The sequence below is a fragment of the Canis lupus genome, chromosome 13 (assembly GCF_011100685.1).
Source record: "Canis lupus familiaris isolate Mischka breed German Shepherd chromosome 13, alternate assembly UU_Cfam_GSD_1.0, whole genome shotgun sequence".
NCBI lineage: Eukaryota > Metazoa > Chordata > Mammalia > Carnivora > Canidae > Canis > Canis lupus.
In genome coordinates, this window is record NC_049234.1 from 3,753,095 (window position 1) to 3,780,471 (window position 27,377).

At 39.4% G+C, this 27,377-nt stretch overlaps 1 protein-coding gene across 7 annotated transcripts in view; it reads right to left on the bottom strand.

The window, feature by feature from the left end:
* Positions 1-27,377, bottom strand: part of NCALD (neurocalcin delta) — a 370,293-nt gene that overhangs the window by 255,383 nt on the left and 87,533 nt on the right. For 6 of the 7 annotated variants that reach the window (XM_038555233.1, XM_038555230.1, XM_038555228.1 and 3 more), the window contains exon 2: positions 193-245. The gene's annotated coding sequence lies outside the window, so the exon portion shown is untranslated. Of the gene's footprint in view, positions 1-192; positions 246-23,049; positions 23,110-27,377 lie in introns of those variants that run through there. The other variant, XM_038555226.1, reaches the window with a different exon arrangement.

The window sequence follows — 27,377 nt, forward strand, 5'->3', positions numbered from 1 at the left end:
GCTCAGTGGTTGAGCATCTGCCTTTGGCGTGATCCTGGGGTCCCGGGATCGAGTCTCACATCGGGTTCCCTGCGGGGAGCCTGCTTCTCCCTCTGCCTGTGTCTCGGCCTCTCACTATGTATCTCTCATGAATAAATGAATAAAGCCTTTAAAATAAATAAATAAATCTGAAAACTTTTGTTCTGTATTTACCTGGTGGCAGATTTCTCAAAGCACGCTGTAGGCTCAAGTCAGAAGAAGTCACTCTGTCAAAAACAAAGAAAGTTCTTGTTTTAGGTTGTCAGGAACTAAGGGTATGATGTGGAATGCAGCCAGTGATGGGAACTATCACTTGCTCCAGGATTCTCCTGCATAATTGATAACTTCTGTCCCTCCTAATCTCCTTCCCTTTAATCAAGTGAGAATGGCTACTACATGTTCTTTGCATCTGCTCTTGACCTATAGCATTCCATTTTTTCACAGCAGCCAGAAAGATGATTCTAAAATTTAACCATGATACACCATACCCCTCCTGAAACCCCTTCACAGCTTCCTCTTACTTTGGGCAACTTCTTTATTATGTCCTAGAAAGTCTTTCATTATCTGATGCCCATCTACTTCTCTAGCTCTGTTTCTCATCTCTGCTCCAGCTATACTGTACTTCCTTCAGCTTCTCCTTCCCTGCCACTTCTCTGCTTTCATACACATTGTTCTCTCCTCTACTAGGATGACCTCTTCCCCTCCCCCACTCACCTCCACCTGACTTATTCCTACTTTCCTTCCATTCTGCACTCAAGTGTTACTTCCTCAGTCAGCCATCTACTCCGCTGGACCATCTTAAGTTTCTCCATTTACACTTCAAAGAAGTCGGCACTCTTCTGTAACGTCATTCATGCAACTACTAATTCAGTATATCTTGCCTTACCTGTGAGCCCAGGAATCACAGTTGTTTTGTTCACAGCTATATCTTTATGCCTCACCCAGGCCTGTTCTTACAGTAAAACTTAATAAATATTTATAGAATAAAAGAATTACTAAACTAATCCCTCACTTCTTAACTTTCTAACTTATCTTTTGATTCATGCTGCCAATTTAAAAGACTTTCTACTTTACTACTACATATCATTGATTATTAAGATTCATTGATTGTAAGAGACAATGCTGCTTCATATAGCGATAAGGGAAAGAAAATCGGCTGCACAATAAACTGTGATGCAACACTATGATTTAGAATTTTTATTTCATACTTATTTAAAGAGCTCTACTGGACTTATGTAAGACCTGAGTTTTATCATATCAGTATAAAAGGAAAACATGAAAAAGTGGGTGGAATAAATTGCTATGCAAATTTACTTTGGTTTAGGTATTCACATTCAGAAGCCACTCTTTGAATCATATTTGACACATATTTGAGTGTATTTTCCTACACAATACTGTCCTCTCTGCCACCAAGAGCTTTAGTAATGCAACATTTCCTAAAAGAGAACTCATGTATTATATTTGGGATTTTCTTCTAAGCTTTTGATACTTTTCCGTAAGTGTTGGCAAGAAAATCTTACTAATAGATGCCATAGGATTTCAGTCAACACTTAGGACTTAGATTCCTTTTTCAGATCCCTCAAAGGGATCGCTGACTGAAACAAGACGGGGTTGCAGTTGTCTTGTCATGCTACCAGAACTACCAAGTTCACACATGCCCAGACAATGTAACTACAGCACAACTGCCACCTGACCAATTGCAACAAAAGGTGCTTTTGGTTGTAGACACATTCTGGTAACAGAGTTTCAAAATGTGAGAAAAATAAAACTTGTCTTAGAATCAACAAAATACGAGAGGTTAAAAAAGACTCTTCAGATAATTTAGGAAAGTTCATAAAAGGAAGAATGCAAATTCTCTCTCTCTCTCTCTCACACACACACACACACACACACACACACACATATACACACACACACACACACAGTCAAAAGCATAACCAGAAATTTTGACTTGTCACACACTGAAATAGGGAGATAGGTGCTCTAGGCACTGGGCTGAGGGGTAGAGGATAAATTTAGCCACCCTCCTCCAGCCAGGCCTTGGCATTGGTGCTTCCACCATGGAGTAAGAAGGCATTTCTCAACTTTCCACTAGTCCAGCCATGCCCTCATGGACAGAGTCCTTCCCAAGGTGTGTCCTCTCCCTAATTGCTTTTTAGCCTATTAAAATACTTTTTTTTCCTTCTTATTCTGTGTGTATGATTAAAAGATATGAGAGAGATCTACCTACTTAACAGACTTTCAGCCATATAATACAGTGTTGTTAACTAGAGGCACAACGTGGTATAGCAGGTTCTCTAGAACTTGTCATTCTTGTATAATTGAATATACTTCTTGTAAGTGGAATCACACAGGACTGCCTTATTTCACTTAGGATAATTCCCTCAAGGTTCATCCATGTTGTTGCAAATGACAGGATTTCTTTCTTTTTAGGCCAAACACTATTCCATTATAGGAATATACCTGTAAAATACCATTTTTGAGAACACCATCTTAAAGTAAAAGGAAAATTCTTAGAAATGTGCCATCATGTTAGAGCAGACCAAACTATAGTGCCAGAGGTTCCCTCATTCCCAATCCAGGATTTCAGGGTCTTGGGGTCTCAATGTATGAATGCTCAACTATGCAGGGAAAAGGAGCAGAAAAGAGATACCACCGGAAAATCCAGTGGGCCTCTCTGTGAGCCAGTTTCCTCATCTGTAAAACAGTCATATTCAGGGTCCCAGGAAGAAAGAGATTACACACTCAAATGGAGTTTTAATGAAGGGGTTATTTGGACAGGGTTAAGGAAACTGCCAACAAATAGTGAAGTAGATACTTTCTAATGGCCAAATCCAAGGGGAAGCCAGAGGGCAGATAAACTCATTGGTGTGATCCTTGGAGATCCCTGTCCCTGGGCTCAGAACAACATGGAGTAGGGGCAAGACTAGACCTCGGAAGACGGAGAAGACCCAGTACGCATCATCTCTGTGTTCCCATAGAATTCCAATATTCTACGACCATTTTGGTACAGAACTAAGCTTTGCTACAGTAAGAAGAAAAATTCTGTTTACTCCAAAGATTTGAGGATAATCCACCAGGATGCATTTTCTCATCATTCTGTGTGCATAGCTCAGATAACAGCACTCATTTGTTGCTCTTGGAAACAGCTCAGATTAAGAACATTGCACTAAGCAGTCCCTGTTTTCCTTTAACTGAGCTCTTACAAATATAGCAGGATTCTGTTTGGAGCTAGTAATTGATGTTTCCCCCTCCTCGTCTTATCCCCTGAGACCCTCCCTTTTTCCAGAAGGAGGATCCTGTAGTGTCCATCACCTCACAGAAGAGATGTTCCTGCAGGGGCAGAGAAGATTTTTGGCTTCCTAAACCCCAGCACTTAGTCTCAGAACACAGACAACAGAGCCAGAGCAATGCTTACCACCTGCTTCTGCCCCTAACCCCATACCCAGAGGATTATTCTGTTAAGAGAGAAAGGACTGAGCAGACATATGTTCCCTGAGCACAGGGCTCCCAAATCCTTTCCCTACAAGCTGAGATGGTAAACAGTAAATTTCCCTCTTCTCACTCAAACTCATTTTCAAATCTTTCCTACTTTTCCTACCTAGGCCATGCTCCAGGTCCCACCTCACCTACCCAACACTGGCTCTCCGGTGGCAGCGAAGACTACAGGCCTCAGGAGTCACAGGGATGCTCAGTCCTATGAGACAAGTGTGAGATTTTTAATTGCAAGAATCAAGGATCCTTTCAAAAGTTTCATTTTGAAAAATGGTTGCTTCTAGGGAAGTTCCCAGTATCATCTGTTCCAAGGAGTCGGGCAAAGGTGCTGACCAGTTTCTAGCATCTCTGCTTTCCTGAATTTGGAGGCAATGCCATGCTCTAAAATGCATGGAGTTTTGCTGTAACTGTTCTGTAGACATCCAACTGGGCAGCACTGGCCATTAGAGAGGTGTCACACAGTGCTGTGAAAGCTCTCTCAGAAGAGGGGAGTCACACTGGGTTAGGATAAAAACCCATTTGGAAAAAAATAAAAATAAGTTTTCTGAGTAAAACATGTCATTTCTCCTTTCAGAGGAATTAGGCTATTTCCAAGTGGTGCCATACTGTGAAAAAAACTTCTGGCAAATAAACTAAAAGAAAGAGGGAGGCTGCCATTCTGCCCATTTGGAAGGGCGACTGTAGGTGGGCTGGAGAATTCAATAACTGTCTGGATGACTGTGGCTAAATTGCTTAACCTTTCTGTGTTTCATTTTTCTCATGTGCAAAAATGCCAGAGTTCAGATTAAGATAATTTTGACGTCCCTTCCAACTCTAAGAATATATGACTTTCAAGCGGGAAAGGGACTTTCCAGTTCAGAGTCCAAGGATTTGCTATTGAAAAATGAAGCAAAGAAAGAAGAAAGCACTGCCATTATCAGCCAAGGGGGCTGTAAGTCTGACAAATAACAGAAAAGAAGTGCTCTGTGGATCCTGTCACTTGACACGTTATGGCTGCATTCCCATCTTGGATGATACCATACGAATGGGCTATTCCATGCATCTCAAGAATGCCCCGACCATATTAGGAATACTCCTAAGTGGCTCCTCTGTGACATTACACAGTACTGTTCCTGACATGGCCATTTCAGTCAGCTTCAGACTCAACTCTAGATGAAAATATTACAGTTGGATGATTTGTCAAGTGCTAAGTCTAATCCTTGCAGCTCTTTTTTCAGAGTCCTTAAAAAGAAGAGTGCCAGATGTTATACTTGTATATTTAATTGGAAACTGAATGGGGGAAAAAACAAAACGCAGCAAGCCTAGTTGTAATATTTAACTGTTTTTGAAAAACCACCATCTAAACATACCAAAAATAACATATTTTCAAAACCGTGACAAGTCAAACGTCTCTCGAATACAAAAAAATAAGTCAGTCATGAGCCATTCAGAGTAAAGCAATCTGTCAGTTGTAAAATATAAGTACTCCTTTATAAGTAGCTTGCGTGTTTCCAACTCTCAATAAATACCATGCTAACATATCAAAAATGTTCAGAGAGAATTCCATCAGTGTCAGAAAACACTAATTAATCAGTTACTTGGTTAACATCAGCCTGGATCTCCCACAAGCACTTAGCACGTATCATCTATTCTCTGGCTATCCCTTTCTACTTATCACACAAGCCAGGAACCTGAACATTATTTAATACTCTTCCTCTCATCAATAACCAAATTGGTCTCCTATTCTCTGTCCCTACTTCTATTACCTAGATCAAGCCCTCACCCTCTATCTACTGTGGGCAATTTCAAGGTCTTTTAGCCTTCAATGTCTTCAATTAATTCAACTATCCTTGACATTTATCTTTTTCAAATACACATTTGATATGTCATTTGCCTGCTCAGGCCCACTCTTAAATGGGTAACTTACAGGAAGGATTTAAACTTCAACATGTTGTCCCCCCCTCATACTCCATGCTCCAGCCTTGTCACACTGCTTATAGTTTTCCAATGATTGTGATATCCAGGTCTCTATGTCCTCTAATCAAGCAACTCCTCCCCATCCCACCTCCAAAAGGGTCCATCTAACAATTCTGCTTCTTTCAAGATGAAAATTCCCCCTTGAGCCAACGCAGTCTGTCCCTTACCTCTCTCTTCACCTGATACTCTCCCCATTCTCCACTGCTCAGCACCAGCTGTACCAGCCCTCTGGAGGGTCTGCTTCCCTCCTCCAGGCAGCCATTTGTACACATTGGAGGCCCTTTTCTAACTACTCTGCACTTACCTAACTTGAACTCATTCTTTGGGTCTCAAGTTCAATATGACTCCCTGTGAGAGACCTTCTCTAACCTCCCAAAAGAAAATCTGGTTCTGCTACACATTCTGTAGACTACTCTTCTTTTCCCTATTGTACCTAATCATGGCTGATGGTTATATGTTTATCATTGTGGTTATTCATTCTAAGCCCATTACCCTCAATGGACACTTACCTCTGTGAAGTAGAGACGGTTCAGGTCCAAAGTTTACCTCCAAAGGCTAGCACAGTGCCTAGCACACAATAAAAGTTTTTCAACCAACTCATGGTACTGTGAGCTTCACTTACTTTGTAAAAGTTCCTTCCATTCCTCTCCAAGCCCCCACATCTTAAAGCTACTGGGTCGGGTGGGTTATCGGGAGGAACCTTGGTCTTTCTAAAGCCTGGGACCATCTTGCAAGGCACCCACTTTTCCTCCCACCTTTCCTTTACTCCAGCCCATTAACTCATCTCAGATTCTCCATCACTCAATTATAAAAAGCAAAGAGCAGACCTGGCAAAGATGGAACTATCTTTAGAGAATTGGAGAGGAAAAAGAAACTGAGTGGGTAAAAGCAAAATTCTCCGAGGAAGAAAAGGGGCAGAATTTCAAACACTGCATGTTTACAGTACGTATTACTTAAGCACACACACCCTGTATACACACACAGAGACGGCAAGATCAAAAGAGGTAGAAGAAGCACAATGGATCAAATGGCTTCCGGTCTTAAAACCTGCTTAAGAGCATTTCGATATGGACTATATATTGGGTGATTTGGAAATTATTGTTAATTGGCTTGGGTATAATCATGACACTGCAGTTATGTAGAATAATGTCCCTGTTGTCAGGAGAAGCATGTGGAAGTATTTAGGGGTGAAATATCATGATGTTCTTAACCTACATTCAAGTGGGTCAAAAAAAGAATGTGCATATTTATAGATCAATTCCACTTGAACACAAACTTAATCCAATGTGTGTATCTGTGGAACAAACAAGAGAGAGAAAGCACATGCAGCAAAATGAAGAAGCTGTGACTAATGTACTATTCTGTCAACTTCTCTGTAGGTCAATTTTAAAAATAAAAAGGAATGAAAAAGAAATAATAATAAGTAAGGAAATAAAGTCCCTTTTATGTATCCACTAAATATTCTCCTTTGAAGCTCTAACTGCATTGACCTGAGGGGGAAACAATGTCCACACCTTTTCATATTGAGATGGTCTATGAAGCCCTCAGGGAACCCAGGCTTCTGATAGAAAAGTAACAGCTTCTGGGCAGTGCCAGTAGGAGGGTAGAACAGGGAAGACTCAAACTAATCTCTTCAGCATTTCCTGATGGCCTCCGCACAGTGGCCCCTGCACAGGCAGTCTCCTTTCTATGAACTTCTTTGCCCTTGTACTGCCCCTCCTGATAAATGACCAGAGATTCAAACATTGGTATGAATGCAGCCCCCAATCCTCCAGTAACTTATTCTAAGAGTGACTACTTAATTTATTATTCAAATGAACATACTTTTGATAGTGAAAAAGGATGCTAACAGACAGGATGCTAGGACTATCCCAGGAAAACTGGAACTATCTCAGGGATATTTGGATATATGGTCATCCTATTTATCTCCCTTGAGCGGATATATTAGACAAATACATAAATCATGGTAATAGCAATGTTCATTTAATCATGTAACAAAATAACACAAAACAACTGCCATCCATAAATTGCTTGGAGTTCAAAGGTAGGATAAAGTAATTCCTTTGGAGGAATCAAGAAGAAATTCATGAAGGAGCAACATTTTTCAAATTGATCTTAAACAATAATTGTATTTCTGTACATAGAGTTGGAAGGGAAGGTCATTCCAAATGGAAAAAAACTGTAAGCACAAAGGCCAAAGTAGTAAAGCATAACAGTATGCCAGGAAAATGGAAGCAATCTAATGTAGCTGATCTGAAGAGGTATCCATTGGAAAGACAGGAGACGAGCCTGGAGAGGTAAATTGAAACCACAGTGAAAAGTGTGTGCTCAGTCCATTAAGCAACAAATAGTCATTGAGGGTTTTTGAGAAGGACAGTAATAAGGCCATGGAGGGCCTTGAATGTCAAACTAAAGACTTAAGGCCAGAGAATCAAAAAGATCTTTTATTGAACAGTTTTCTACAATAAGAACACCCACAAGTGTAAACTTATATTAGCCAGTCTGCAAACATGAATGATATAAACCAAAAGGAAATTGTCACAGTAACTGATATCATAAGCTTTAAAACCACTTTTGTTCTCTCTTGTTGATAGTTCTGATTTTGTCTGCTGGGTTGAGTATTACTTCTGTCAGATTTTCTTGGAGCCCTATTGCCAGAAAGCCTGTGTCACAGAAACAGAAATGAGAGTTTAAATGTTCAGAATTGTCCAAGCTTGAGAAGATGAAAACTGAAAACACAGCACTTGAGCTAAAGGAAAAGCAGCTACCAAAAGAGGAGGGATGTGATAAGTTTTCTTTGAAGATGGGAAATTACATTTTGAAGGCAAAGTTAATTTTAATGCAAATTCTTCTACCTCACACACAAAAAAGCCCGAGGCAATCTCATATTTAATAAGATTAATTAAATTTTCCCTGAAGGTTAATTTATAGATATTTATTGGATTACATAGAGAATTTCAGGGGGGAATAATTAAAAGACAATGTTTCAACTGTTTTCAGTTTTATTACAGATATCTGACTAGACAAGAGCACATGCCTCATAGAAGAATACGTCATTACAGAGAAAACTATTAATACCAAATCTTCCCGGAAAAGGTGAACAACACTGGCAAAGCAATCTAATTTCCAGAGAGAATGGCCCAACAGGAAGCTAGGGCTCTGGTCTCTAAATACAAAGCTTAGAGTATTTGTAAACAGAAAGCACATATTCCCTATCTATAGAGGGTGTGCCCTGTTTAAAAACTATTCATAAATGAATGAAGAAAAGGCTGATCTAGAAACTAACTCTTAAATTTTCAATCCATGGAGTTTTATATCTACAAGGACATCTGGGGAAAGTAAAGAGGAGCCAATTTTAAAAGGCTGCCACTGGGCTTTGAGCTTTCAAAAAGATAATTGCCACTAAATGCAGCCCATCGAACATGCCTACATCCATAAGTCACACATGCCTATACATCTTTGGAGGATGAAAGGAGACAAATTCATTATTTTAAAACCTGATAAATAAAGAAGAATAATCAAATGTTTTTCTTGTCTTTCCTATATGAACTATACCACTGGGTGACCAAAAATAGAGGAAGGGAAACAATTTTTTATAAAAGTATTCCTCCTGATAAATGAAAAAAATAGCCTAAACTAGAATATCACCATTTTACTAATCCTAATAAATAAGTAAGTCCTTTAAGTATTGAGCATCAACAATTGTTAGCTTTACAAAAAGAGGGGTGAGACAGATATTATATGCTTCCTGATGGAATAATACTCCTCTAATATTGCCAAAAAAACTGTATCTGAGTCTGGTCGAACCTCAAAATCAACCTTGCAGAAAATACAGAAGACAAAGGAACACAGTAAAATGTATCAAGACTCGCAATCAGGGCAGCCCCGGTGGCTCAGCGGTTTAGTGCTGCCTTCAGCCAGGGGTGTGATCCTGGAGACCCGGGATCAAGTCCCACGTCGGGCTCCCTGCGTGGAGCCTGCTTCTCCCTCTGCCTGTGTCTCTGCCTCTCTCTCTCTCTCTCTCTCTGTGTGTCTGTCATGAATAAATAAATGAAAAATCTTAAAAAAAAAAAAAAAAGACTCACAATCAGCAAAATCCAGAGTATGAAAAACACTACAGGTCAACGGACTGGATACATTCACACCTAAACTATACAGAAAAGAAAAAGATGGAGTGGGAATCTATATTAAAAGAAAGGTGCACCAATTTTTTAAATGAGTGAATATTTTTAAAAGCTATTATCTAAGGATACATGTTTGGGTGATTGCTATAAAAGTGAATAATGGTCATTCACAAAGGAAAGTAGAAGGACTACAATTGAGAATGGGCACTTGGAAAGGGCTTCTGGAGTGGGTAGAAAATTTCAATTTCCTGAATGGCATGGTCATTATAAATATTTTGCCTTATGGACATTTATTATGCTATATATTTGATTTGGAAAGGGGGTGTCTTTCTGTGCTTTGTTTTACAATAAGGTTGCTTAATTTAAAGAAAGAAGAAAGAAATTTCCAATAAATTCCTCAGAAGCATGAAAAAGCATCTAAAGAACCACCTGGTATTTTCCAAATTTGGGGGAGGTACGATAGGTAAATAAGGCAATAATGATTCCTACTGGGGGAAGGTGAGTTAAAATTCGCTCAGTACATTTCCATGATCAATACTAGAAAAAAAAATCAACTAAAAAGGAACATAGTTCAACTAAGAAAACTTGAAAAAAATATGTTCATAGATACATAGAATTCTGTGGCTTCCATTCCCAATGAACCTCCCTGTAATCCCGAAAAGTGTTGCGGCCTATCTTCTATGTACAAGAAGCAATGGTGTAACAGTCTAGGGGCTAGCCCTATATATGAATTACAACTTAGAATATTAACATTTTGGAACAAAATTAGCCTTTTTCTGCTACTTTTCTCCCTCTGAGAAACAGCTACTGATATTTACCCTTGAAAGCTGGTTCCTAGGTTCTTGTGGAGGTAGGACTCCTGGCTTTGGACTCTTGGTGACCACATGACCTGAACTACCCAAGATAAACTAACTCTGTCATTTGATCCACCGTGCTATAAAATCAGGTAAGTGTAGCCACATTGTCACCAAGTGAAAGTGACACGTAAGATGGGTCTGGAGCATGTCCTGAAGGTACAAACAAATTGCATGATTAGGTGACTCACATTTTTACAGCCCCCTACAATGCTTTCTCTCAACCTACACATAATGACTTCATGAGGAATTCCCTGTAATAGTGGAGTTCCCTGTTGACAGTGGGAAAAAGAGACTCAGGCATGCTTTATAGATGATTCTCCATTATATATCATCACTCCCTGAAATACAGTGGAAAAAGAAAATCTTCCCAATTGGTGGAACAGTATATCTGGATATCCACTTTGTCTAGACTGAAAGATGGCCAGAAGCACAAATCTATACTTACTCATAACTAGTGGTTAATGATTTGGCCAGACAGTCAGAGGATTAGAAAGAAGAGAATTAAAAAACTGATTAAAAGGAGGACAGAGGAATAGGTATATGGATGACCCTTTGGAATGGGTGAAGGGTTGGAAGTATCCCTATCTCATGTGCATACTCAGAGCATCTACTACAGAGTAGGCAGGTAGACAAGGTAATACATTCTAAGAATGTCAGTGAGCGTTATTTTCCCAGCTACCCCAGTGCTTTATCCAAGGACTTCTCCTTAAGAGTATCCATGGCAGCAATCAAGCAGGTTATATATAGACTCACCAAGGCAAATCTGGCTCCCACCATTACTGAGTACTCAATCTCTCAAGAGCAGAAGCCAACAAGGAGCCCTGATAGATGAGCTAGCCATCTGAGGGGGTTGACTTACACCAGTTCCCTTACATCATGGAGGGGACAAAGATTGGTCTTCACTGGAATAAACATATTCTGGATATGGATTTGCCTTTTGCAAGCACCACCATTCACATACTTAGACAATGCCTTACTTTCCATCATAATTCCCCTCACATTTCTTCTGGCTAAGGCAATTTTTCAACAAAGGAAGTGCAGCAACTGGCTTATGAACATGAAATTCTATGGTCTTACCACATACTCCATTGTTCAGGAGCAGTTGACCTAACAGAATGGTGAAAGCAACTACTGAAGGCTCAATTATGTCACGTTTTCAAGTACACTGGGAGATAACATCTTGAAACTTTAAGACACTATCTTACAGAATGTAGTATACACTTTGAATCAACAGCCCATAGAGGACATTATTTCTTCCATACCTAGAATACATAAATCTGGGAACCAAAGGTTAAAGTTGGAGAATTTGCTCTTTTTACAACAAATATTCTAATCACAATTTTGTTTCCTGTCTCTGAGATTTGAGGCTCTGCTGGTTTAGAGTTATTCATTTTCAAGGGAAAATATTTCCATTGTAGGCACAAGAATGGTTCTACTGAACTCAAATTTGTGTTTTCCCCTGGTCATTTTAGACTCCAATGGACAAAGAAAGGTTTTACTGTATGAACTGGGGTGATTGATCCCAATTATCAAGATGAAATAGGCTTTATGCTGAACAATACAGGCATGTCTGTAATCCAGAGGATCCTCTGGGATTCCATTTATTACTTCCATGTCCAGTAGTAAAGTTAATAGAAGATTTTACCAGACCAATAAAGGACAGATATCTAAGGACAGACTCTTCAGGAATAAAGATTTGTGCCAATCCAGCAGAAAAAGAATTTTTACAAAGCAAAGGGCTACTTAAGGAGTGAGAAACATAGAAATGGATAAGGAAAATATACAGATATAAATATAGACCTACATATATGTAGATCCTGTGTCTATATGCAGATATATATATATATACACATTTATATCAATTATAGCTTAGGATCAGTTACAGAAGTGAGAACTGTAGCAACTGCATGACTTTTCTTTTGTATTCTTCTTGTTCCTATTTTTTAAAATATATTTTATGTACTTATTCATGAGAGACAGAGGCAGAGACATAGACAGATGGAGAAGCAGGCTCCATGCAGGAAGCCTGATGTGGGACTTGATCCCGGGACTCCAGGATTACGCCCTGAGCCAAAGGCAGACGCTCAACCACTGAGCCACCCAGGCATCCCCTTGTTCCTATTTTGTGTATAGAAATCATTTTCCCCCTTTTCCTTTTCCCTATATCATATAAGGAATGTTGGTTGATAGTTCACTGTACAATTTAGTTTTCCAGGTTATAAAGTAAATAAGATTTGGGCTTACCTATGAACAAAATTAACATCACCCAAATATGGATGCATTGACCGTGGAACTTTTGTATCTCATTCATCAGAGAAAGAGTGAGTATGCCTTCATTTGTGAAAGTGATAGTAGCATCCACAAAAGCATTAGAATGCTGCTGTTGTTGTTGTCTAAGTTTAGATGGGGGTAGAATGCTGTGTATGGTCCAGCAGGGACAAAGGGGTGGACTGTGCCTAATAGTTTCTGCTTTTGCTCAATTCCACATTCTCTCTTCCATGCACCATCCTCTGATGGCATACCACACTTCTCAGACTAACTTACCAACTGACTGCCTGTTGGGTTCTCTCAGTTGAAGCACTAGCAAGAGAATGGAAAACAAGAAGGGAGAAGCAGTGGCAGTAGCAATGATGACATGATGACTGGCTCATGTGGGTGCCTGGGTTCCTGTGCCACCACTTTGGTTCTAACAGCAGAATTGAACTGTAAGCCAACTATATACAGGAACTGTCTTGCCTTATATTTCTGTGCTCCTTACAGTGCCCACCCTAGGGCAAAACTTAGTAGGCACAAGGTTGTTTTGTTTTGTTTTTGTTGTGGTAAAAACATACAACACAAAATTCACCATCTTAAACATTTTCAAGTACACACTTCAGTAATGTAAAGTATTTACATTGTTAAACAGATCTCGAGAATTTTTTCATCTTGCAAATCTGAAATTCTCTACCCACTAAATAACGACTACCTTTTCCTCCTCCCTACCACCTGTGGGAACCACCATTGTACTTTATGTGAAAATTCAGTTTCTATGAATTTGACAGCTTTAGATAAGTAGTCTCATGATTTTTTAAAAAAATGTTTTAATTGACATAATTGTAAAATCTCAGAGTTGAGATTCAGCTGAATGCATGGATCATTTTTCCATTTTATTTTTTTTTTCTTATAATGTCCTTTTTTTTTTTTTTATTGGTGTTTAATTTACTAACATACAGAATAACACCCAGTGCCCGTCACCCATTCACTCCCACCCCCCGCCCTCCTCCCCTTCTACCACCCCTAGTTCGTTTCCCAGAGTTAGCAGTCTTTACGTTCTGTCTCCCTTTCTGATATTTCCCACACATTTCTTCTCCCTTCCCTTATTTTCCCTTTCACTATTATTTATATTCCCCAAATGAATGAGAACATATAATGTTTGTCCTTCTCCGACTGACTTACTTCACTCAGCATAATACCCTCCAGTTCCATCCACGTGGAAGCAAATGGTGGGTATTTGTCATTTCTAATAGCTGAGTAATATTCCATTGTATACATAAACCACATCTTCTTTATCCATTCATCTTTCGTTGGACACCGAGGCTCCTTCCACAGTTTGGCTATCGTGGCCATTGCTGCTAGAAACATCGGGGTGCAGGTGTCCCGGCGTTTCATTGCATTTGTATCTTTGGGGTAAATCCCCAACAGTGCAATTGCTGGGTCGTAGGGCAGGTCTATTTTTAACTGTTTGAGGAACCTCCACACAGTTTTCCAGAGTGGCTGCACCAGTTCACAACAGTGTAAGAGGGTTCCCTTTTCTCCGCATCCTCTCCAACATTTGTTGTTTCCTGCCTTGTTAATTTTCCCCATTCTCACTGGTGTGAGGTGGTATCTCATTGTAGTTTTGATTTGTATTTCCCTGATGGCAAGTGATGCAGAGCATTTTCTCATATGCATGTTGGCCATGTCTATGTCTTCCTCTGTGAGATTTCTGTTCATGTCTTTTGCCCATTTCATGATTGGATTGTTTGTTTCTTTGGTGTTGAGTTTAAGAAGTTCTTTATAGATCTTGGAAACTAGCCCTTTATCTGATATGTCATTTGCAAATATCTTCTCCCATTCTGTAGGTTGTCTTTGAGTTTTGTTGACTGTATCCTTTGCTGTGCAAAAGCTTCTTATCTTGATGAAGTCCCAATAGTTCATTTTTGCTTTTGTTTCTTTTGCCTTCGTGGATGTATCTTGCAAGAAGTTACTATGGCCGAGTTCAAAAAGGGTGTTGCCTGTGTTCTTCTCTAGGATTTTGATGGAATCTTGTCTCACATTTAGATCTTTCATCCATTTTGAGTTTATCTTTGTGCATTTTTCCATTTTAAATTCAGTAACCTCTATTTCTTGGTCAATGGATCTCTGCTGGAAGAATCCCAGTGACAGTTTTTAAAATTTTTTATTTTATTTATTTATTCATGAGAGACAGAGAGAGAGAAGCTGAGACACAGGCAGAGGGAGAAGCAGGCTCCACACAGGGAGCCCAATGTGGGTCTCGATCCTGGGACTCCAGGATCACACCCCGGGCCAAAGGCAGATGCCAAACCGCTGAGCCACCCAGGGATCCCCCAGTGACAGTTTTTAAATGCTGAGCCACACTATGGGTGGGCACCTCTGGTGTGATTTAAAAAAAAAAAAAAAAAAAGTTCTTTTTTGCAGTAATCTAAAATGTTGGACTTCTACCCATTGATCCAGAACAGAGCACGTTCCCTTCATTTTCCAAAGTTTACATCTTTCCGTGCTATGTTACAAACATGTTTTTATCAGGTATGTTTTAGCCTGCTGTGAGACAGCAAGATTTGCATGGAGAATATCCAGAGAATATCAACTGTTGTTCATATCCAACACTCATCAACAGTGCAGCCAGTAGCCAGAGGGGAAGTAGCAGCATTCAGAAACTAATTAAAATAGTGAATCCTGCTTGTGCCTGAGATCTGTTGCACATCCAGGCTTTAAAAATAAATATTTCACCACATGTTCACGGGATTACTGACAGTTTCCCATTAGGTGGCTACTTAGAAATTTAATAAACCAAAAGATTCTCTTCCAGGTAGTCATGATATTTACCATGATGAAAGGACGAAAACTCGCTAATGAAATGTCACTGACAAAAACCTATCAGTTCAAAATGATTTCTGAAGTTTCAGAGGCAAGATCTCATTTTGGCAGTATTGCCAGAAGCATTCATGGCAACCCTTCCCTGAATAATCTGCACAATACATTATTTATCTATACTACAAATTTATACTGTTGCTAGAGAAGCATAACCAAAAAACAGTAATAATGAAGAATCTGAAGAACAGAGACACTGTGACAAAATATCTCTGATGATAGATCAGAGGCTGGACCAATCTGGCACAAAAACCTGACCTCATGAGGCTGCTGCCTCTATGGTATGCATTAGACACCTCAGACAACTATTCTCACCATCTTCATCTTCATCATTGTTAAATGTATTCAATAGGTCTGTGATAAGAAACAATGTTACTTTAAAAGAAAATGTAAAAAGAAGTAAAATCCAGGAAGTAATAATCTGTAAAGAATAAATATAAATTGCAAATAAACAGATGGAAAAATATCTAGCTCATAATCAAAGAAATGCCAATCAAAAGAACATAAGCCACTACTTTTGTCTCAACAAGGGCAAGTAAGCGGAAACAGACACTCTCAGTATAGCAGGTGGAAGTGTCCATTGGTACAACCTTTCTGAAGATAAATCTGCTAATAAATAATAGTAACTTTTAAGGTTCATATATATTGGTCCAAAAACTTTATTTCCTGGAATACAGCCTAAAGAAATGATTTGTTTTCAATGAGCTGTCAAGCACAACATAGGGAATATGATCAATAATATTGTAAAAACTACATATGGTGACAGATGGTAATGAGATTTATCATGGTGATTACTTCATAATACATATAAACATCAAATCACTACATTATACACCTGAAACTAATATAATATTGTATGTCGATGATACTTCAGTAAGACAATAAATCAATTAAAAATTAATTAACTGAGTAAAATAAAATGAACACATTAAAAATGAGTATAAGAGTTTCATAATTTGTGATAATAAAAACTTGAAAACATCCAAATATCAAGCAATGGATGATAGATTCAATAAATTGCACCTCACCCAGAAGAAGGAACTCTGTGCAAAAATTAATAAAAACAAACATTATACAATATTTACTAAGTGGCAGGCTCTATTCTAAGCAACTTATAAATACATAAACTCATTTCATCTTTACTATAATCCTATTATATAAGTACCAGCATTGTCCTCATTTTACAGAGAGAACGTTCAGGCACAGAGGTTAAACACCTTGCCCAAGACCACCAAATCAGGTAATGTTGAGGCAGTATTCAAACTCAGGCAGTCCGATCTGATCCCAGACTTCATACTCTTAACTATCATATCATTGTACTACAGAAGGATATTTAATATCTTGTTCAAAATCTCAGAATATGTGTAATAATTTTTTAATGAAGTTAATAAATTGTTGTGTATCTGTATATATGTATGAAATACCATCCATGTATGCCAAAATACCAATAGCCCTTATTGGAATTATGGGCATTTTTACTCTCTTCTTTCTTCTATCTTTTCAATTTCATGTTTTACAATTAACATATTAATTACATTCTATAACTAAAATACAAAAATGCTCTCAGCACCCTCATTTAAGTATTCCTGATAGGCTAATGCCAATTTTGAACATGATTCCTTGGAATAAACTGAAGTGCTGCGCACATATTTACATCCTACTTGACCATGAGATACAGTTGCTGTTATTATTGTTGTTAAATCTTCATGAAAACCAGGGGCACTTGGGTGGCTAGTGGTTGAGTGTCTGCCTTTGGCTCAGGTCCTGACCCTGGGTCCTGGGATTGAGTCCCACATCCAGCTCCTCGCAGGGAGCCTGCTTCTCCTTCTGCCTATGTCTCTGCCTCTCTCTCTGCGTCTCTCATGAATAAATCGTCTTTAAAAAATAAATAAATCTTTGTGAAAATTAAAGAATAAAGTATCCTGACCTCAACTGATAGCACTTTGTAAATAACCTTTTCTATCAATAAAAGATTTTTATTAGTTCAACACCTAGTTTCAAAGCACCCAACCTGTGTCCAAATAAAGAGTTTTTATTCCTCACCTCACCCCTAAGTCATCTATGTTTACATATCTATAGAGATATTTAACTTCACAAACAAAATTCCCAGTCAGGTGAGGATAGGATTGTTTACTCTTGAGCCTTCTGCCCCGTGACTCACCAGGATCTCCAGTCTTTACCTTACTGTAAGACTCAGACCCTAGAGCTCCTCCATGCTAATTTCTGACTGAATCACTTTTGAGATTTAAATTGCCCCAAGAAAAAGGCAAGTGGAACATGACAGAAATTAAACCAGCACCTTACCACACAGACTGTCCACACTGTAAGGAAAGGAAACATTGCCTATGGGTTGGTGGCACAGAGGCAGTAGTTATCTCAAAGAACAATCTCTGCCCTAGATAAGAGACATTTACTGCATAATTCTCTGTATGGGGCTTGCAGAGTCTGGAAGAAATAGGACGAGTCCATGAGCCTGCAAGAGCTGCTGCCTCAACTTTCACTAGGATCAAGTCCATCAACTACCTGGGCAATTTTCACCACTGGCTATTTGGTGGCCTTGATTGTTCTCATGGCAGTGAAGCCTCTAAAAGCCCAAAGTACAAGGGCTCCAGATTCTGCGGCACTTAACCAGAATAGTGCAGAAGTACTATTTGTATTTGGTGGCGTATCCATATTCATTAGTAACCCATTTCACAATGTTCTCACAATTCATTTAGCAATGTTGCTGAGATCCTCCCATGGGCTCCAAAACCACAATGACTATAATGGGCAGAATTGTGGATGGCCCCCAAGATTCCCACCCGCAGGTATACACACCTTGTATAATTCCCTCCCCTTGAGTTTGGTGAAACCTATAAATATGATGGTATAGCCACTTCCTCAATTAGGTTAGATGACATGGCTAATGGTGATGGGTGAGCCACTCTATCCTGGCCAACCAGAGAGATGGGAAGTCAGAAGGATGCACTCCAGCTGAACTGAAGAAAGCAAACACCTGTGTTGCAAACTACCCATGGGAGCCACTTGGCAAGGAACTAGATTATGGTCTCTAGAAGCTGAGAGTGATCTCAGCAAACTGCTGGCAAGAAAACAGACTTTAGTCCTCCAGCTTCAAGGAAATGAATCCTGCCAACAACCAGTGATCTGGGAAGATGACCCTGAGCCTCTGAGATCACAACCCCTGCTGCCACCTTAATTTGACCCTGGGCAGAGGACCCAGCTAGCCTGTGCTCTACTCCAAACCTCAGGAACTGTAAGATAATAAATTTGTTTGTTATGAAGTTCAGGCTCTTATGTTGTGATAATTTGTTACACACCAACAGAAAACTAATACAATGACCACTGTGACATCGTCAGAACATGTGCTGCTAATATTCTTTCTCATACTTCCACTCTTCAGAAGGAATTCACATCTCTAAAATTCATCCTCAAGGAGAGTAATAAGTGATATTTATGTAACAGTTTGGTGATGATTTAACTTTCAAATCAATCTCATCAGAGTTTTACATCATTAATCTGAGTGAGTTTAGTGGTGATCAGGAACAAAGATTCAGAGGCCAGGATGCCTAGATTTTACTCTCTTCTGCCACTTTCTCACTGCATGGGCTCACACCAGTTTCTCAACTCTCTGTGCCTCAATTTCCTCACCTGTACAACAGGGATATGATAATCCCTACCCTCTAGGGGCTTGTGAGGATTAAATGATTTTATATAAAGTTTAGTTTCTGGTAAGCACAGGATACGTGTTTAGTGTCATTGCTATTAGTGGTAGTATCTAAACACACAGGGAAGCAAAGTTAGCTTTGTTTACTTCCCAACAGGAGATGCTGCAAGAATTTAGCCTAAGGTTTTAAAAGGTTCCACAACAGTGAGCTCATGTGTTATCCTGGAGAAAGGTAACCCAAAGCAGGGGAAGAATGGACCTCCACCCTCTAGCTGATGTCCTGAGTAGATCACAGATCCAGGGGCAAACAGGAGTGTGATGGCTTCCTTAGGTAGCCTTATAAAGAGAACCCTGTTTTGGGTTTTTTTTTTTTTTTTTAAGATTTTATTTATTTATTCATGAGAGACACACAGAGAAAGAGAGAGAGGCAGAGACACAGGCAGAGGGAGAAGCAGGCTCCACGCAGGGAGCCCGAAGTGGGACTCGATCCCGGGTTTCCAGGATCAGGTCCCGGGCTGTAGGCGGCGCTAAACCGCTGAGGGCCCCCGCGCTGCCCGAGAAGCCTGTTTCAATTCTGGTTTCCTAGAATCCCGGATTTGAGATGAGACACAGACGCAAGTGGGTTCCTGCCACTGCACCTGGACTCACACAGCCTGTGCCCTGTACATCCTAGAGCACAGGAGGGCTGCCTGGGCTGTGCTGCCGTGTTGATCAGCTCCAATAGGTGTTCCTTCCAAGTGATCATGGTAGCAGTAAAGCCATTAAAAGCATCTTCCCTGAATTCTTCTGGCCAGTTGGGGTGGGCACAGGAGGGCTGGCAATGCCTCCCGAGGTGCTGCCGACTTGGTGACAGGACAGTAGGTGACAAAGACAGTAGTGGCTGTGTCAGTGGGGCTGTTCAAGGTGTCCTCACCTTCATACCACAGAGACAGGCTCATAATAGGAACTTTCTAGTTCAAAGAGTACCCAAGAGTATTAAAGGTATGTTTTCTCAGTGTGGCTTTTGTCCTATCAAAGCACCACCAACCAAACCCTTATCTGTGTACTAATTTCTCAAATTAAGCTTTAAAGTACTCCTGGTATGTGTCTGGTGGGGCAGAGGGGGGTGTATGAGCATCTGAGTAAATATCTAATCCTCGCTCTGTGTGTGTGTGTGTGTGTGTGTGTGTGTGTAATAAATACTCCTTTTGTGTCTGACACTCACTTGTGCAGCCCTCCTGGCACACAGAGAGGCATGCCCAGTGTCCTTTTCTTTGTGTACACCACACCTCTTCCCCCACAACAAATCAGTCATTGAGAAAGTAAATGGAAAACTCTCGCTGAAAGTGCTTCGCCTTATCTCTCAATTGCATAAGTGAGGTTTGTTTCAGAGAGTATACCTTCATTTGCAGTGGAAGATGTCCTAAGAGATCCAAAAAGAGGTAAGAAAGTTCAAATGCCTGCAGGTTTTGTGCAATTAGCACACAGGAGCAATGTAAGTTAAAATGAGCAAGCCTAGATGACTTGCCTTTCAAAACACTGTGCAGATCTAACAAAACAGCCAAACAAACATCTCACAAGTGGGCCATGTATGGCCTGGAGCCACTTATTTGTAATGACCCCTGACCTAGAAAGAGAGTAGGAGGCTCTTGAAAAGGCCAGTTTGATACAAGGAATGCAGACCTCTAGGCAGACATGTGGAGCTCAAAGAGAAAGTCAAAGCAGCTTGAACTTTATGAAAATTGCCACCCTGGTTGATTTGCAAGCTCTAAATTCTCCACTTGGCACAGCCTGGAAGTCCAATGAAAGGCTGGAATAATAAACCAGTCTAAACACAAAAGGCCACAATCAAGAGGAAATGCCTCAGCTACTCTCATCCAATTACCATTGATATCTTGATAAAAGAAAAATGTTTCCTTTTTCTAATTAAAAAATCCAACCACCTACTATGGTAGGGTGGGTTTGAAACCATTTAGTAGAAGTCATTCCCTCCTGGTAAGGTCTATGAAGTAGTCTATTTTCCCTGAGAGGAATTCCTTGCTAATATCCCTAGAGAGCATAATTTGCCCTAGCAAAGCTTGGCCTAGGCTTACTAGTACATATAGTCCTCAGAGAGTTTCATCTATTCGTTATATACGTAACAGAACATCAAAATGGAAAATTCCCTCTCTGTTTAGAGATAATAAACCCAAGACAGAATTTCAAAGTTAGCATCCACAAACTAGTTAGAAGATACAGAGAATATCAAGAATATCAAATTCAGAGATGAGAGAAAAGTAACTGAGAAAATTATCTGTGAGCAGGATGTATTTGGAGAGAGCAGTACATTAACATGTGGGAAGGAGTGGGGGTTTCCAATCTTTCTTCAAGCCTGGTAAAGGGCAATTCAACGGGACCACTCAGAGAGCTTGACTGTGATTCTGGCATTAATAGAAGCCATGGTGAACTGAAAATACTCCAGGTAGGTAGACTGGAGCTGCCAACATGAGTTCAAGGAGAGGAAGCCGTGTTGGAATCTGGGCCGGCCTGCCCTCCCAGAGCTCATCCACAGAAAGGATGCCTGTGTATTTCCCATGACAAGATGGAAATGGTGCCACTCACAGGAATGCTACTTATGAGGTCATATTAGGTCCCATCTTGTAGGATCTCCTGGATGCTTGACGAAAGCTGGAGATGACTCCAAGTTCCTTGGATGAAGAAGCAGTACATGAAGAGCCAGAGTAGCGAGAGTATGCCATCTGCATCAGGGCAGCTACAGATGAAGGTGTCCCAATGGCTAGGCAAAGGGGGTTAGTGTTGGGGATAGTGAGGCAGCAGACAGTTTCTAGTAAATCCACAGAAACAGCCAGGAGAAAAAAAAAAAGTTAGCCTTAAACCCCTACCAGACTCAGAGAATATAAAGCTACCTAACAGCAGTGTTATCAAGTGAAAACTTGGTGGCTCCCTTTATCTTTCTGCCCCTTGGACACAATCACAGGGATGGGCAGAAGAAGTGAACATAAGTAGAGGAGCCAACTACCTTCCTTCTCCCCATATTCCAGAAGCACATCCACTACAAACAAAATACCACTCCGACAAAAATACCTCCTTATATTTATCTTAGATTTGCCGTCATCGGTGCATCAGGAGCAAAATATGAACACACAAGGAAGTCACATCAGCCACACCTGCTTATTCTTATTTTAACTTTACCTGAGATAACTATAGGCATTTAACTGAATTCCCCAATTAGTATATGGCTTATGTGAGTTCTTTACCCATTTCCGTTTGAGGATAATATTTTACTGAAGTTTAAGCTTTGAAAAACTTTTAATTAGCAAGAAAGAGTTTAGAGTTCTGGTTTTGTTTAGTTGGGTTTTGGGGTTTTTTTTTGGGGGGGGGGTTGGTGTTCTTCTGCTGGTTTCTATAATTGTTCCATAGAGTGACAGCCATCATGCCCTTCTCCCAGCCACAAATATTGGTATTACCAATTAAACACAAATAAGCTGTCACAGGTTGAAAATCTGGACGTGAGCAAAATGCTATAAAAATAATTGAAAGGTGAGAATTTGGGGAGCTTGAGAAAGGAAAAAGCAAGAGAGTTGAGACCATTAGGAAATGACCTGAAGTTGGGACTGAAATCATGAAAGACAAAATGTTAGAAGGTTAGTAAGCAGCTGTTCTGCATCACTGTTACAGACAGAAAATTTAAAAAAGAAAAAAGAAAGAAAGAAGAAGAAAAAGGAGAAGGCTACATATGTTGTACTAAATCAGGCTGGAGTTAGAAGTAGGGGTTGGAAGAAGAACATTTCGAAACCACTCATTCTCTTTGTTTTCCAGTTCCTACCTGAAGGAATAAGCCAGGCCAGAAAGAAGACATCTAGTAGCTACTCCTCAGCTCTAGGACTCTGGTTACATCTCTCCTAGGAAGAAAAACAACTTGAGCATTTGTCCAAAGAGGCTATTTTGCCTCAAAGAATGGAAACTAAAATGTTACTAGACTCCCTGAGCACCAACACTTGACATTTCAACATATTTTCACTTACTTGCACCAGTTCTGGCCTTCATTTTAAGCAGACATGTTAAAACAATGCATGGGAAAATTGCTATGTGAGTTGTTTAAAAATAATTCTTTTTAAAGAATTTAAGTCTGATAAATTGGATAATTCAGTCTGATAAAATACTAGAAGAGATAGAAGAATGTGAGAAGACAGGCTGCAAAGTTATTATTTACAACTTTAAACAATGAATAAACCAATGGGGAAAAAATAGTTCATCCTTGCTAGGGATGCTGAAGGAGGCATAGAAATGGGTCCAAGAAGAGAAAATTTGGGAAGTTGCTCCTGCCGACTGTGGTGAAAGCCAGCATAAGTTCTATAGGAACAGGAAGGCTCGCTGAAATGTAGACTGGGAGTGTTATGTGCCTACCCTTCCCCTTCAACAAGGTGAGAATGAAATTAGAAAATTCTTACATTTTACCCTTTATTACATAATTTACTACATATGGTTATTATATATAGCATTGCTACATACATTATATATGGCATTTTCCAAATACAATGTGATTTGTGTAAAAATCTAAAAGTGCTGCCTTATGATAAACATTCAAATTTTAGCTATTCTGGTCATCATTATCATTATCAACCAGGTTCAACTACCCAGTTGATACTTGAACTTCTTCTACACCACTAGCTTTTGACCACAACCCACATAGGAAAAAAAAAAATTCATGGAGACTCAGTATGCCCATACATACATATTTGAAGCCAATATTTTACATTATGATATTTTTGTCTTAATACAAGCAGTGTAGTCTGATAAATTCCATTTGTTAAATGCTGGTCATGGCCCCCTAAACTGATACTATTATTACAAACTGCTTACGGTTTAAATAATGCTGCTTGCACCATTCCTGCCAACCATTTCTAGGAACTCACAAAGACACTCAGTTGAGTTCACTAATGTTGACTGAGCCTATTACATGGTAAGCATTGTGCAAAAAATCAAATGCTTAGATAATTCTCAAATTATATAATTCACTTCTAAAAACATCTTCATGTATATGATAATACTCTGGATACCTGATAAATAAGCAATGCTGATATTAATTTTGCTTTTACAGGCCACAGCTTATGTTAGACCCTGTCCACCAATTACATTAAAATAAGTCACTGTTGGGTGGATGTTCCCTGATACTGCACCAAGAACCTATAAACTCCATTTCACCAACTGGGAACCATGTGTGATAAATTCTCCTAGAACCTGAATGGATTCTCCTAAAAAATGTAAACATAATCTGTTCTTACAATATTACTCTTTCCTGTGTCTAACCTTCCTATATCTGTCTAAGTTTCTTTGTCAGAATCACATACTCTTAAGTGCCTTAGATGTTCTTAAGCAATCTTCACAAAAGAGAAGAGTAAAGGCAATGCATTCTTCTGCCAGTAAGTTTTCCAGGTAGGTAAATATCGAATCTCTGGTCACATATTATGATTATGATTATGATTATGATTATGATTATGATTATGATTGATTATTTCAGCTTTGTCCTACTTCATCTCACAATGAGTATGTTTTAAATGTTACAGAGGTCCTATCTGATGGTGTTAATTAATTAGCTGATACTTGAAAAACAACTCTTAAGCAGCATTGTCCAATATAATCTGCTTTGATCATGGGTTCTATGTCTGCACTGTCCAATTTGATAGCCACTAGCCGCATGTGGTATTAAGCCCTTCAAATGTGGCTGAAGCAACTGAAGAACTAAATTTTTTATTTAATTTAATTTTAATTACTATAAATTTAAACAGTTGGATGTAGCTAGCAGCTAGTATATTAGTGCAGATCTAGAATATTTATCATAGGATACTAATGATCCTGATAATAAAGAAAATAATAACAAAAGGAGCCATTTATTGGGAATTTATCAGGGACCAGGCATTAGCCTAAGCCCTTTTTACATACATGATACAATTTGCTTCTCACAACAATTTTACCTGGTAAGTACCATCATTATTCTCTGTGTTTTTGGTTGAAGAAATGAGGTTACATAGCTGGTAAGCCATGGAGCTGAGGTTCCAACCTGGTCTGCCTCTAGAGCAGAAATTCTTATAATATCCACTGGCCATGTATGTGTGTGACTTTCATTTCAATTGATAGAAAAAAGAGCTCTACATGAGACTTGAGAATAAATGACTTTTTCTTTATCCTTTAAAGAAATCCCCTCCATCTAAGTGCCCAAGACTGGCTTCTAAAGAAAGAAAAATTCTACTACTGAGGACTCTTCCAGTTCTAAAAACAAATGTCTCTGTGATTTAAATAAAAGGTTTGAGATCAAGAGGTAAACTAGAATTCCAATTGTGTTTATGGTTTAGAGAATCCCTGCCCACTTAAGGATATGACACTATTTTTACATTTACTTGAGATTTATTCTTGCCTGCTTCTGAGAGGATGGGAGGGGGGCTTATAGATTAAACTGTGCTTAAGATACTTAAGGATCATAAAAAAGCAGAGATCATTTGGAAAAAATAATAATGTAAGAAGGTTTTTAATCACACAACTTCTGAGACAGAAGATTAACTAAAGTTTCCAGCTAAAGCAAATATTTAATAATATAATAATAAACAATTAATAAAAATGTGGGACATTAGGTTGTACACAAAATCTATTGTTCCCTCATTTTTTCTTAACAAGGAAATCAAATTGATGCACAGTGTTCATTAAAGATACAGGACAGGAAAAAAAAAAAAAAAAAGATACAGGACAGGGATTCCTGGGTGGCGCAGTGGTTTGGCGCCTGTCTTTGGCCCAGGGCGCGATCCTGGAGACCCGGGATCGAATCCCACGTCGGGCTCCCGGTGCCTGGAGCCTGCTTCTCCCTCTGCCTGTGTCTCTGCCTCTCTCTCTCTCTCTCTCTCTGACTATCATAAATAAATAAATTTTAAGAAAGAAAGAAAGAAAGAAAGAAAGAAAGAAAGAAAGAAAGAAAGAAAGAAAGAAAGAAAGAAAGAAAGAAAGAAAGAAAGATAGATACAGGACACTCAAGCAATTCCCATCTCTCCTCCTCTATAAAAGCAGACAATATCACAGGAAAATGTAAGTCAGTAAAGGCAATTCTCTGAGAAGTCCTGCAGCCCAGGAGTTCATCTTTTGAGAGTATGTAGTGTCCTTCTGCCATCCAGCACTAACACAGATGTTGCTTTCCTGTTTGGTCCCCTCTGAATGGGCTCTTCTGACCATTGTTGCTGCTGACCACTCAGAAACTGAACTGGAGGATTAGCAGCCCCCTCCACTTACAGCACAGAAGAAGAGATAAGAAAAATGGGCACTTGGCTCTACAAGTATGCTCTCTCAAGCTAACATAGGAAATCTTTATAAGTTAAGAACTATCTACTGTCATTCACTTGCAGTTGAGCTGAGTGTGTATGTGTATGTATGTGTGTGTGTGAGAGAGAGAGAGAGAGACAGACAGACAGACAGAAACAGAGACTGACATTTCATTAAGAGTTTTAGATTTGTGGGTTTTGTCTCCTTGTGTACTTTCTTCTCTCTATTTGGAGAGGAGAAATAATCAAATACACGTGCACACATGTTCTGCTTTGGAACATTTACTTTTTAAGGGGATTTTTCTAAGAAGAGGTGATTTGTCTTTATCAGGTCAAACAGTTAAAGATTTAGTTGTCTCTTATCCTTCACACAGCTGCCTCTATTTTAAAGATTTTATTTATTTATTCATAAGACACACACACACACACACACACACACACACAGAGGCAGAAACACAGGCAGAGGGAGAAGCAGGCTCCATGCAGGGAGCCCGACGTGGGACTCAATCCCAGGTCTCCAGGATCAGGCCCTGGGCTGAAGGCGGGGCCCATATAGCTGCCTCTAATTCAGCTTTGTCCTCACTACATTCCCTTGAGGTGGTTATCGAGGGAACTTTAAAGAGGATAAAGGGGTACCAAGCCTTTGACATCTTTGATGTACCTCCAATTACATAGAGAGATAAAAGGAAATATTTTTCTAATTTGTATGCATACAATGTATGAGCTGCTTTATACACTTTAATTTAATCCTCACAGATCCATCAATAGTAGGGATGATTTTTATCTCCATTTTACAGATGGAGAATACTACACTAAAACTTACACCCAAGATCTCACAGGTGTCATAGCT